This window comes from Marmota flaviventris, chromosome 3, assembly GCF_047511675.1.
Source record: "Marmota flaviventris isolate mMarFla1 chromosome 3, mMarFla1.hap1, whole genome shotgun sequence".
Classification (NCBI taxonomy): Eukaryota; Metazoa; Chordata; class Mammalia; order Rodentia; family Sciuridae; genus Marmota; species Marmota flaviventris.
Window position 1 is genome coordinate 18,248,389 of NC_092500.1, and position 13,110 is coordinate 18,261,498.

The following is a 13,110-nucleotide window of genomic DNA, read 5'->3' on the forward strand; positions in this document are numbered from 1 at the left end:
GTGTCCTCCTGCCCATTTGTGTGTGTGTGTGTGTGTGTGTGTGTGTTGTGTTGTGTTGGGGGTGGGTATTCTTACTTTGAAATCTGCCTTCTGAACAAAATTTGGAGTGTATGATACAGTACTGTTAACTGTAGGTATTCTCTAGAACTCATTCATCTCGTGTAACTGAACTTTATTCCCATTGGCAATGGAATATTATCCAGTTTTAAGAAAGAAGGAAGTCCCATCAGATGTGACCACATAAGTGAACCTGGAGGGCAGTATTCTAAGTGGAATAACCCAGGACAAATACTGCAGCGATCCTGCTTATGTTAGCTAACTAAAATAATGAAACTCATAAAAGAAGAGATTAGGATGATGGTTTCCAGGAGCTTGGAGGAAGGGGAAATGAGGAGTCATTATTTGCCTACTTATCAAGCCTTGGCTGTCAGGCACATTTGTGGTTGTAAGGCTGAGAAAAATCATTGGATTTTTAGGATTAGCCATTAGGTTCCTTTGGAGGACAGGCATGGAGCCCGGAGTGAGTTTCCCCAGTCTCTGAAATGCCCAGTGAGCAGCCAAAGGGGAGCCCTCCATGGCCCTGCTTACCTCTCTGGGGCACTGTTTCCTATCAGTACATTCCAAGGGTGATGGGGCTGGGGGAACTACATGCCCAGTCAGAGCCCCGTGTGCGAGGAGAGACCAGTCATCCACACTTACCCAAACTCTGCTCCACACAGCCTCTTCATGTGTCCGCCATCTTCCTTCCACACGACTGGACAGTCCATGGCCTTAGGAGTCATATAATGTTTAGACCACAATATTATAATGTTGAGGGTTTTTTTGGTGATTTCTGATTTTTTTTCTCTTAGTGGAAGAAAAAAAGAGATGATTTTTAAAAGTGAATATTTTCCATAGGAGAAAAAAATATAATTTCTAAAAGTGTGTTTTGAAATGACTAGTTGCATTTTCCTTTACCATAGGAAAAGACCTAGCTAATAATCAGGAATGATTCTGAGGCTTCCCATGGAAGTAGTTCCCATTTTTGCATTTGGGCATGTGATGGCTCATTTTATGTCAACTTGGCAAGGCCAGGGTCCCCAGATATTTGATCACACATGTCTGGGTATTATTATGAAGGTATTTTTAAAACATGAGAATTGATATTTTTAAATCAGTAGACTTTGAGTAAAACAGATTATCTTCCATAATGTGGCTGGACTGTATCCAATGAGTTGAAGGTCAAAAGAATAAAGCTGACTCTCCCAAGGAAGAGGAAACTCTGCAGAAGATGGCCTTCAAACTTGAGCTGCAGCATCGACTCTTCCTGGGACTTCATTCTGCTGGTTTCTCCTGCAGATTTTGATCTTGCCAACCTCCATTATTGCATGAATCAATTCTTTTAAAAACCCTCTGACTCTCTACCTACCTGCCTCAGTCCGGCTGCAGCAAAATAACCGGGGGGGTGACGAACAACTTGTGTACATTGATACAGCAGGAGTGGGAGCCCTTTATTGTAGGACAACAGAGGTATTTATACATTACACACAGCTTATCTTAATTAACATAAACTAGATACAGCAGTCAACCAATAAGGAATCTCCACACTTAATGGCTCGCTGGCGTTACTTCATAAATCACTCCCTCTGGCAAAATTCCAGGCGCCATCCAGACTTGTTTACAGACTCTAACACCTACCTTTGTCTCCGATGTATCTCTCTGTCTCTATCTTTCTCTGTCTCTTTGTTTTCATTATGATTTGGACCTGCAATATTCCCCAAAAGGCTCAAGTGTTGAAGGCTTGGTCCCCAGTGCATCCATGTTCTGAGATGGAGCTTTCGGGAAGTGTCTGGATCGTGAGGGCTCGGACCTCATCAATGGATTAATTAATGGGTTCATAATTTGATGGCATTCTTGAGAGGTGTTGTAAACTGCAGGAGGTGGGGCCTCGCTGGAGGTAGTGGGTCACCAGGGGCAGGCCTTGGAAGGGTGTGTCTGGTCCTTGGTGCCTTGCCCACTCTCTCTTTGTTTCTCAGTCCCTAAGAGGTGAGCAGCTCTGCTCCACCACACCCTCTCTGCTGTGGTGCTTTGCCTCACCACAGGCCCACAGCAACAGAGCCAGCTGACCATGGACTGAAACCTCTGAAACTCTAAGCCAAAATAAATCTTTCCTCCTCTAATTTGCTTTTTTTTTTTTTTTTTTTAAGCAATGCATAGCTAATATGGTCTGTCTCTCTGTCTCCATCTCCCTGACTCTGTCTCCCTGACTCTGGCTATCTTCCTATATCTCTGTCTATGTGTCTGTCAGTCTGTCTCTCTTTCTCTCAATATATAGATACAGATATATATTATTCTATTGTTTCTGTGTCTCTGGATAATCCTGGCTAGCGAAGGTGAGAACAAACTTCTTATCCTTTAGATTCTTCAAGGGAGTTTCTGTAATCTATCACAAAGGAGGGTTAGCAGATCCTTTAAAGTAGTAAATTAATGAATCAAATATTTCTGAGATGGCAGGATGCTGAATGTGGTGGTAACAGAAGTAGCAGGTATGATTTCTGTTAAGAGACGAGTAATCCTTTCAGTTTCTGGCTCAGAATAGACGCATTAAAAGTTGTTATTGAACGTATAAACATTATGGGCAAAAAATCTGTTGAAACTATAAACTTTCATCGATAAAACAGGTCCTTGGAAATTACTGACCTAGTTAAGATGCTTTTCATGGTTTCTGAACTGCTTTCCAAGCTCTCTGTCTTGTTTTTGCTGCCAGTAACAGTGAGATTTGTGCAGAGCTACTGTGTGGTTCAGTCAGCAAAAATCCTCAGGTCAGCCATTGTTTCGTTCTTATTGAGCATCTCTTCAGTAAGATCCCAGTTGGTGTTGCTGTCACCATGGCATTAAACTGTGATTTATAGTTCTCTTTACTTTTCAAGGAAATATGTAAGGAAACATTACAGTTATGAGCTTTGCTAGTGTAGTAATTTGCTCTTTAAAAGTGATATTTCGTACAGAAATATATGTGGTTTTAATATCAGCAAATGATTACCTTAAGGATGTCTCATAGTTTCTTTGATACCGTGTTGAAAAACTATCTTTTAAATTTTTTATACCTTTATTTTGTTTTTTTATTTTTATGTGGTGCTGAGGATTGAACCCAGGGCCCCACATGTGCTAGGCAGGCGCTCTACCGCTGAGCCATAACCCCAGCCCCTGAAGAACTATTTTAAGATGCTTGGTTGTAAACTAACCCTGAATTCAAGGTTGGCCACCTCTGAGCTACATTCTTGCTTTCCCTGGGTCAAACTATCAGGTCACCCAGAAATATCTTGAGAAGATCTTCTTTTCTTTTTTCTGTCTTATAAATTGTCATTTTTTCATTATCCAATATTGTGAACTAATGCTTTTCTAATTTTTGTATATATTTAAATTTTCATTTTTCCTCCTTAATCAAACCTCCCAGGTGTTCTTCTTTTTCTGAAGGTGCAAATTTTAGGGTATACTTCTTTGACAATGTACTTTTTCTTTAATTTCTAAGCAAGATCTTATAGGAGACAAATCATTACTTTCCTGTGAAGAGTACATGTGCTTAATGCCTTTTAACATCCTTATTCTTTGGTGGACAAAGGTAACATGTAGGTAGTTGATAACGTTCCAGTGAATCCAAAGAGGAACCTGATGATAAGACTTAAGCCCACCTGGAATTCTGGAAGCCTGCTGAAGTCAAGTCTGCCTGAACTCAGGCCCAGTCGAACTATGACCCAGTCTACAAACCAGAGGTTTATTGTTGTAGGACACTGTTACTGGGGATTGTTTGTTACAAAACATTATCACAGAAAGCCTAATGCATATAACTAAGATGGTTTTTCAGTGTGTGTTCCAAAAACTTCTTGGAGTCCCTAATACCTTTCAGGGATTCTGCAAAAGAAATCACAAGAGCCAGCGGTTATGGTTTATTACCACAAAGAATGAGTTCTGCTTATATGATTTTGCTACTGTAATTTTTTTTTGATATTTTAGTTGATTTTATATCCAGAAAACTCTTTAACCTCGATTAGTCTTAATAGTGTTTTGCATTTTTTGAGTTTTATTATAAATCATTATATCACTTAATAATGACAATTTTTAAAAGTTTTCTTTTAGTCTTTTTATATATTTTTTTTAAAAAATTCAAAAACTAGCATTAATCATAATCCTGTTCCAAGTACCATTAACAATTGACCTAAGTGTAATACTAATTATCACTATATATCAATTCTAGTAGGATCAAGAAGACTAAATCAAAATAATCTATAAAAAATCCTAGCCTTCTTAGTTGCTCAAATAGTACGAATAATAGTCATTGTAATCTCCAGTGGATACTATGGTCAGCTTTCATTAGGCTATGATACAATAATAAATCATATCACCCCTACATAGCAAAGTTTACAAAATTAAAGATTTCTTCTCAATACCTTTACCTAGCAGCAGCAGGTTGGTTATGACTGGCAGCAGCTCAGACTCCTTTCTTCTGGGATCCAGGTAGAAGCAGCTCACAGAGGGAAAAGAGCAACAGCATAACCAGTGGAAACTCTTAAAATATCTTCCTGGACATGAGATGGTGGAACTTGAACAATGGAGTTGGAAGTCCACCATTGCTATGGGTAAAATGCTGGGGAGGGCGCTCTAGAGAGGGCCTTGGTGCAGAGGACAGGAAGTACCGAGAGAGAGTATTGTGGTCTTCCACAAACACTAGAAAAATAATAATGATGAGAGTGCTCATCATTTTTTGGAATCTTAAAGAAAATGAGGGAAACTTTTAAAATTAAGTATTAAACTTGCTTTTTTTTAAAAAAAAATTTTTTTTGGTAGTTGTAGATGGACACAATGCCTTTATTTTATTTGTTTATTTTTATGTGGTGCTAGGGATCAAACCCAGTGCCTCACACATGCTAGGCAATCGCTCACCATGGAACTTCAGCCCCAGCCCCTTATACTTGCTTTTTGATGGGTAGTATGTTGTTATATTATAGAACTTCTCTTCTACCTGTAGTTTTAACTTTTTAAAATTACATTACCTTGGCATTAAAATTCAGTTAAAGGTTTTTCCCTATGCCTACTGAGATGACTATTAGTCTTTCTTCTTTTAGTCTACTAATGGGAACTGAATGAAATAGGAAAAAAAAAATGTCTGCCTGTCTTGTTTTCCTGGGCTAAATTATCAATCAATCAGTCAAAAAAAAACCCAGACCTATTGGATCATGTTATAGTTTTTAATATTCTATTGGATTCAGGTAGCTAATATTTTATTGGGGGTTTTGTTATCTCTTTTATTGAATGAAATTGAACTATACTTTCTTTTTTATATGTCCTTACCTAGTTTGGGTATAAATTCATGGGCTGTTTTTTTAAAAATTTTTCTTAATTCTGCCACAGTCCATCTAAGATCAGAGTTATCTTTGAAATTTGGCATAAAACTACCTGATTCTAGAACTTTTTTGGGAGGAGATGGAAAGGACCTTAAGCGCATGACTTTAATGTCTTTACTAAGTTGGTGTGTTTAAGTTTTCTGCTCTCATCAATGTCAATGTTGACTTTTTATGTTTTTCTCCCAAACTCATTGTGCTTAATATAGGTTTCAAGATTATATGTTTATGATTATTCATGATATTTTTTATAGTTTTAAATAAACTGTTATAAGTTGGACATGTTGGTACACACCTGTAATCCCAGCTCCTCAGGAGGCAGAGACAGGAGGATGGCAAATTCAAGGCCAACCTGGACAATTTAGGGAGCCCTGTCTCAAAACAAAAAATTAAAAAGACTAAGGTTCAATGGTAGAGTGTCCCTGGGTTCAATCTCCGATCCCATTAAAGAAAAAAAAAAGTTAAATTCTTTTTTCTTAATATCAACCTATTTTCTTTGCTTTTTGTCAGATTTTCTACATAATCACAATCCCTGAAACTTTAAAAGATCACTCATAGAAACAACTTCTTTTGGGGTTTTGAGTCTTAAATTATCTTGGAGATATCAATAACAATATAAAGTTGTTATTTCAGTATGGAAATTAAATTGAACTCAGGCAAGGCATTTACCATAAAGCTTTTAAATTAAAAAAAAAAAAGATAAAAATGAAGTTGAGATTTTTTTTTCTTCTAAGTCATCTTTTCTTCCAAAAGAAAACTAAAATGTACTTAATTGTAGATAGAACTGAGGAGTCAGGATGCCAGGAGGGAAAAGAGTTCAATGCTGTCCTCTCATTTAGGAGGCTAAAAATTAAAGGAAACCAATTTCAAATTAAGCATAAGTGTTTGGCCAGACTGAAAGAAGAGCAGCTGGAAACGTTGTTTTTCAAATTTTAACAAGCTGTATTTCTAGTTTTGTTTCTCTTCAGGCAGCCAATGCTAAACCTTAGAAGGATTTATTTATTTGATCCATAGGAAAATATGGTTTAAAGCAAGAGTGTGCACACACTCACACGCAGACACACAGACACCAGAGAAGACCAAACACCTTTTCTATGCACAGAGGAACCAATGCATTCTAAACCAGCTGCCCCAGGAATCACAGCGAAAAATGAAGAATAATCACACAGATGATGAGGTTAGCTCTGTAGGCTGAGAAATGGAGATCTCTAACTTGAGACTTCTAAAGGAAAGAGGAAAAAACTGGTCAAGCCTTCTATACATTACAACCCAGGGAGGTAAGGAGTCAGTTTTTAAAGATGTACCCCAGGGTTAACTATGTATTTCAGGAAGGACACAGGACTCCACAGGAGTCCAGAGTGCAAAAGAGCACTGGCTGCAGATACACTGTCTGAATCCTGATCTGTCACTTGACTGCTGTGTGGTCTTGGGTAGGTAACTTAACTTCTCTCTGTCTCAAACTCCTTATCTGTAAAATGGGATTACTAACAGTACCTCCCTAGGTTGCTGTGAGGATTAAATGAACAAATACATAATGAAGCACTTGGTGTGGTTTCAGGGCCTAGAATAAGCCCTCAGTAATGTCCAACTGCCACTCTGGAAAGGACAGAGGCACCAGGGTGTAAGGCCACTCTCAGAGGTTTTTTCCTTGACCCTGAACAGTGCATTGAGTACGATGCAAATGTTAAAAGCATCATTCTTTTTGCTTTCCCTTCTTGACCTGTGACTTTTACAATTAAAAATAGCCGGCATCAAGGACCCGACTCCAAGTCTGAAACTGCAGCTAGATTAATGCTGGCTTGGACCCGAGACATAATCAAGTAAGAGAGAGGCACCTCCCGTCTTTCCTTGGCTCTTTCTCTTCTTCTGCCTCCTCCTCCTCCTCCTCATCCCTTTCTTCTTCTTTTCCTCAGTTTTTGGTTTTTAAAAGTGATTCACTTATCCTCTTCTCATACCACCTCCTATTTCTCACCTCTTAGGCCTTTAGACAAAGCATCTTCTATGTTAATAAACTTGACAGGTCTTCAGTCAAGGAATTAAGAATCTGAGAGTCTGGACCCTTCGTTTCATAGATGAGCAATAGGTTGGGGGAATTCAGTGATGTCTTGAGGTTATAGAGTAGGTGATGCCGTTACAGTCACAAAGTTAGGATGTGCGCTGTAGCAGTTAGACACTTTATACTAGAATGTGGCCACAATTCAACACTGTGCTTAGTTTTTAAAATAACTATGAAAGCAGTCATAGTGTCTTTTACATTTTTACCTAGTTTACAGTATACAGTATGCTCTGTACACTCAAGGAATTCTTAATACTTTGTCATTAAAGCGTTTTATTTTTTTCTAAACTTCGTGACCCTTTTTAAACTGAATTTGGGCAAAGGCTCCTAAAATTCTAGCTCCCAGATGGTCCCACACTGAGTCACCCCAGCATAGGAAGAATGACTAATATCCCCACAGCGAAATGGCATCAGGTGTTGGAGTGGGAGGGAAGCAACCTGCGATAGAATGTTCTACCTCGTCTCCAAGGGGAACACAGAGGTGGCACGAAAATAAAACTGGAACAAATGAGCCAGCTAGGTGTTGTGTGTGAATAGAACGAACTCGTGATTTCTTGGAAGCAGAGAGCCTGGCGAGAAACTGAGAAGAACGCACGCTTGGGTGACAGGAAGAGAGAGCAAGGCAGGTCACACACCAGTCAGAAGCCTGTGGCTCCCGCTCACCGCGTGGCCTCTGGCTAGCTGTGTGTCCTAAGTCACTTGTCCTTCCTGGGTCCTGGATCTGCCTGTGTATGATGCAGAGTTCAGACTCACTGATCTCTAAATTCAGAGAAAGGGACTCTGGACGATTCCAAGGCCAAGTGCCACCCGGTCTTGATGGTGCACTATTTTCTATGAGCTCATTTTCTATTAGAAGGAAAAGCGGCTGTCCCCTCTGTATGGAGAAAATCAGGTTCTCTTGAGTAAAAATGCATTACTTGAAAGCTAGTTTTTAAACCACTCTTTCAGGAGGGCAGCTCCACCTATTTTGGTCAGATTCACAGGCCTCCTATCATCAGGGACAAACCGAACATCCTTGGCGAGGGGTCTGAAATCTCTTTGTGGGCCTCACTGTGTGCAGGGAGCTGTGGAGAGGGTGCAGAGCTTTGGCACCATGTCGGGCACATGGTAGGTACTCAGTGCTGTAGTTTGAATCTGGACCTTTAAAGGCTCCTGGATTAAAGGCTTGGTTCCTGGCCTGTGGTGCTGTCAGGAGGTGGTTGAACTCTTTAGAACTGGGGCCTGGGGGGAGGTCTTTAAGTCATTGGGGGCGTGTCCCGAAAAGCCACTGGGATCCTGGTCTCTTCTTTCTTTTTTGCTCTCTTTCGCTTCCCTGCTATGAGGTGAATGGCTTTTCTCCACCAGGTGCTCCCCACCATGATGTGCTGTCTCACCACAGGCCCCAAAGCAGTGAGGTTAACTAACCATCATGGAGTGAAACCTCCAAAACTGTGAGTCAAAATAAACCTTCTCTCTAAGTTGATGACCCCAGGTGTTCATTGTGTGATGGAAAGCTGACTAATGTACTTTCCATCATCGCCGTCCTTGGTCTAAATACGTTCAGCTGAGCAGGTGACTAAGCGTCTCTAAGGGCAACATGCTCAGAGTGCTAGAGGCCTAGAAATAACCCTGCCGTGGTCAACGTTTTGCCCCTGAAAGTGCTTTGTGTCCTATACTCATTTATTCCACCACACTGGTAAAGTAATTCATAAAGTCATTTAGTCATTTTATTTCCACGCCACCTCCTTATTCTCAAGGTCTTTTGACACAGTATCCTATATATTAATAAACTTGATAGATGTTCAATCAGGAAGTTGAAGAGTACAAGTCTTTCACTTTAAAGATAAGAAAATATGATAAAGAATTAATTATGTTTCCAAGTTATAACATTCCTGACAGAGGTAACGTTACACTGTTAGGTCTCCTGTAGCAGTTAGGGTGGTGAGTGCCCCACTGAAATACAGTGTGACCGCTGTTCAGTACTGTGTTTGTTTACTTATTTTGGGTACCAAAGATTGCATTCAGGGGCCCTTGGCCACTGACCCATATCCCCAGCCCTTTGCATTTTATTTAGAGACAGGGTCTCACTGAATTGCTTAGCACCTCACCTTTGCTGAGGTTGGCTTTGAACTCACAATCCTCCTGCCTCAGCCTCCAAAGCCGCCGCTGGGATTACAGGCATGCACTACAGCACCCAATCTGTGTTTGTTTTTGAAAGGCTGGTTAACATGGTTGAAAAATATCAGATCATTTTAATGTACATTCTGGAAATAGTACCACATGCAGTGTTTGAGAGGGGCTCAGTAGGTCCCACATGACTAAATTCTCTAGTGGTTTGTGGCCTTGGTCTGCTTCTTCCTGGCCATAGAATTCCAGCCTTTCTGTCATTCTTCTAGAGCTTCCATTTACTTGACATTCCATAAGCAGTCACAGTGCCAGGGGCTTTGCTTCTGTTTCATTTACTCCTCATAAAAATCCAGGGAAATAAGCATTATGGTCCCCATTAGCAAACTAAGGCTCAAGGAGATTATCTTGTTGGAGTCATGAATGGTAAATGGAAGAACCCAGATCACAGCTGATGAGCCCGATTGTGCTTGCCCGATTCTCACCTGTATCAAAGCCACTGTCTAGGGCTGCTGTTTGACATGGTCGCGAATGGAAATGCCAAGAGCTGACTTAGTTTTACCTGTATGTGAAATTGCATCTAAACCCTGCATCTTCCTGAGGATGACATTTCACGGTGGTTGGTCGGTCTGACTTCCATGGTTGAGTTATTGATGTAAAGGATTGCCGACGATGCTGGCACCACGTCCAGGGGCTGAGCCTCAACTGTGGAGTGCCCTAGGTGACAGAGGCCACTGTGGCTTGTAAAAGCCACATCGCTCTTTCCCAACCTACAGCAAGGTCTGTCTAGAGCTGTGGAAAGACCAAACAAGCATTTCCAGAATCACTACTTTGTTTCCAGCAAAACAAATGATATAGTTCACATTTCTGGATTCTTGTTTTTAATCTTTTATTTCATGCTTATTTCCTACCTTGCTCTGGGAAGATTTCAAAATTATCTCATTCTAATATTACCAAATAAAGAAGGCCAAAATGTTCTATTTTGATAAGGGGAGAACTAGTCACCACCTCTTTTACTTATCAATCTGATAAGTAAAATCTGATGTTTTTTTCTTAGATGTTACTAAATGATTAAAATAAGATAAACAAGAATCAAAATGTAACCAAGATATTCTTTAGTTTTTAATGCTTTGTTGAAACTTTCTTCCTTCCTCTCTTCCTCATCCTCTATCCCTGCCTTTCTGTTCCTTCTTTATTTATTCCTTCCTTTCTTCCCCTCTCTGCCTCTCTGTTCTTCTTCCTCTGTCTTCCTCTCTCTCCTTCTTCTTCCCCATACCCTCCCATCTCGTAGAAACGCTCTCCATTCCTTTGGAGCCTGGTGAACTCCTACCGATCCTCTTAAACCCCCTTTCCCAGAGTGCCAGCTTCCTGGAAAGCAAAGACTCCCCTCTTTCCTTTTCTACTCCCAGATGAGAATTGATCACATGGCTCCTCAAGATCCTGCAGTCACTTCTCATGAATATCAGACTGAATCCCAAAGTTATTGGTCTGAAGTCCAGAATCCTTTGTGAGATAAACCCTGATAACCCTTCTCATTTTATAATTTATCATTCACACATTCATATGGAGTTCCAGACACACAGCTGGAGGGTTGGAAAGAGTTGTGTTATGCATAGCCACATCTCCAGCTAGCTCCCTCTACCCCAGTGCCTGGAATAGCTCCCCTCTTCCCTTTGCCAGTTCAGAAGCCCTCTCCTGAGCTGCCTGGCTCCTCTGGTCCCTCCACTCTCTCCCATGACGTCTTTGCATCATCCCCTAGTACTGAGCACACTCCTGTGGTCCTATTGGTCTCCTCCTCATTGAAGAGTGAACTGGAGGAGATAGTCTGAGTCTCCTGTCTTTATGTCCCCAGCATCCAGATGAGCATCCGGTATAGTTTAGGTGCTCAACAAATTCTTATAGAATTCAATAAATGAAGAACAGCCCTTGTCAATGGTCATTTCAACAGAGTCATTGCATGGACATGAAATGCTGATTTACAAACCTATGATAAGACAACCAGAAATATAATGTGTAGGTAGGAGATAATCCCAGAACAGACTGATTCCAAAATCCAGTTGTGATGATTGTCACTATTGATATTCTTGGGATTTCTGTTCTTCTGAGTCTTAGTGTGTGATGCACAACACATACGAGCATGCCCCAGCTCAACATGGTGACCGTGGGCAGAGGGCCTTGGCTGAGAGTGGCCCAGGGGCTCTCCCTTGGGGCTGCAGCAGCACTGCACCTTGGTTTCCCATCACTGTCTACCTGGGTCATTTGTTGGATTCCACTGACCAGCTCTGTCTCTCGACTCTGATTTTCATTTGACCCCAGCAGGTGTAGTGTCATATCTGGAGGTAGTGCTTGGTCTTTTTAAATAGTACTTCATTTTGTAAGTAAGGGACACAGGCCCTTAGGGTACCATGAAGATCATGAAGACAAAAAGCAAACAGCTCTGGAGCTGAGTCAGAAGTCATTTCCCTCCTCGTTTCTGGTTACTCTCCCCCTCTTAATTCCTGGCAGTCCTGTGTTCCTGGAGCTCTGGTCGCCGGTACCGAATGGTAATTTATCATCTTTCTTGGCAGCCTTCCTGCTTCCTCCTGCACCTGCCTCCTTGAAAGAAAACAAGACATCAGATACTTATTCAAATAATGGAATAGCTGATCAACTGGGCCTCCACACAATAGAGAGTTATCCATGATAAAAGAACAACTTTTTCATGCATTATATCTGACATATGCATCCTTTCTCTTAAGATTTATGAACCCATGACTATTACTATTGTTCCTATAATCAAACCTTTACAGCCTCACTCCGAAGCTTAAACTTATTATCAATTGGCTGCTAGAGGGGAGTCAATCAATTTCATAAATGCTTCAACACCTGCACTCTCTTTGAATCAGGGGGGGAAAAATCAATACCAAATCCTCATTTTTCTCAAAGTACAATGCAAACAAATCTTGCTTACCAGTTCAGGAGGACTCCGGCAGCCACACTAAAAGACATTGTGAGCCTGGTCCTGAGTGGTGGTGTTAATTTTTTTTTTCCTTTTTCATTCTTGAATTCTGATGAAAGATGGAAAGAAAAGAAAACAGACTCTGCTAATACAGTTTAGGATTAAGTCCCCTGTTTGTGGCGTGAGTGTGTCTTACAACAAAGGTTTACTACTTACCTCGTAACCAGAGAGGCACCAGTTCAGGGGTATCAAAGGGAGATTGAGGCAGAGTCCTGGCTCTCAGTGCTATATAAAGCAGAATATCTTATGGCATTTAAATAAAAGAATGGAAATACCTCAGGCAGACTTGACGTCTCCATGTTTATATCTCTTGTTCACTGGCTTCATCACCTGTAAATGGTGTCATCAGAACTAGCTATATTTCCTGCTGCACTGGGCTATTTCTGTGCATTAGATAAAATGCTGATCAGAAGTGCTTTGTACGTTGTAAATTACTATGGAAATGCTATTTATCCTTGCTTTATTAATAATTCTAATTGTATTTATAAAAAATCATGACTACAACTTGTGTGCTCGTAAGTTTTACATAAATTCACATATACACACATCACTGGCATAAATTCAATAACACAGTC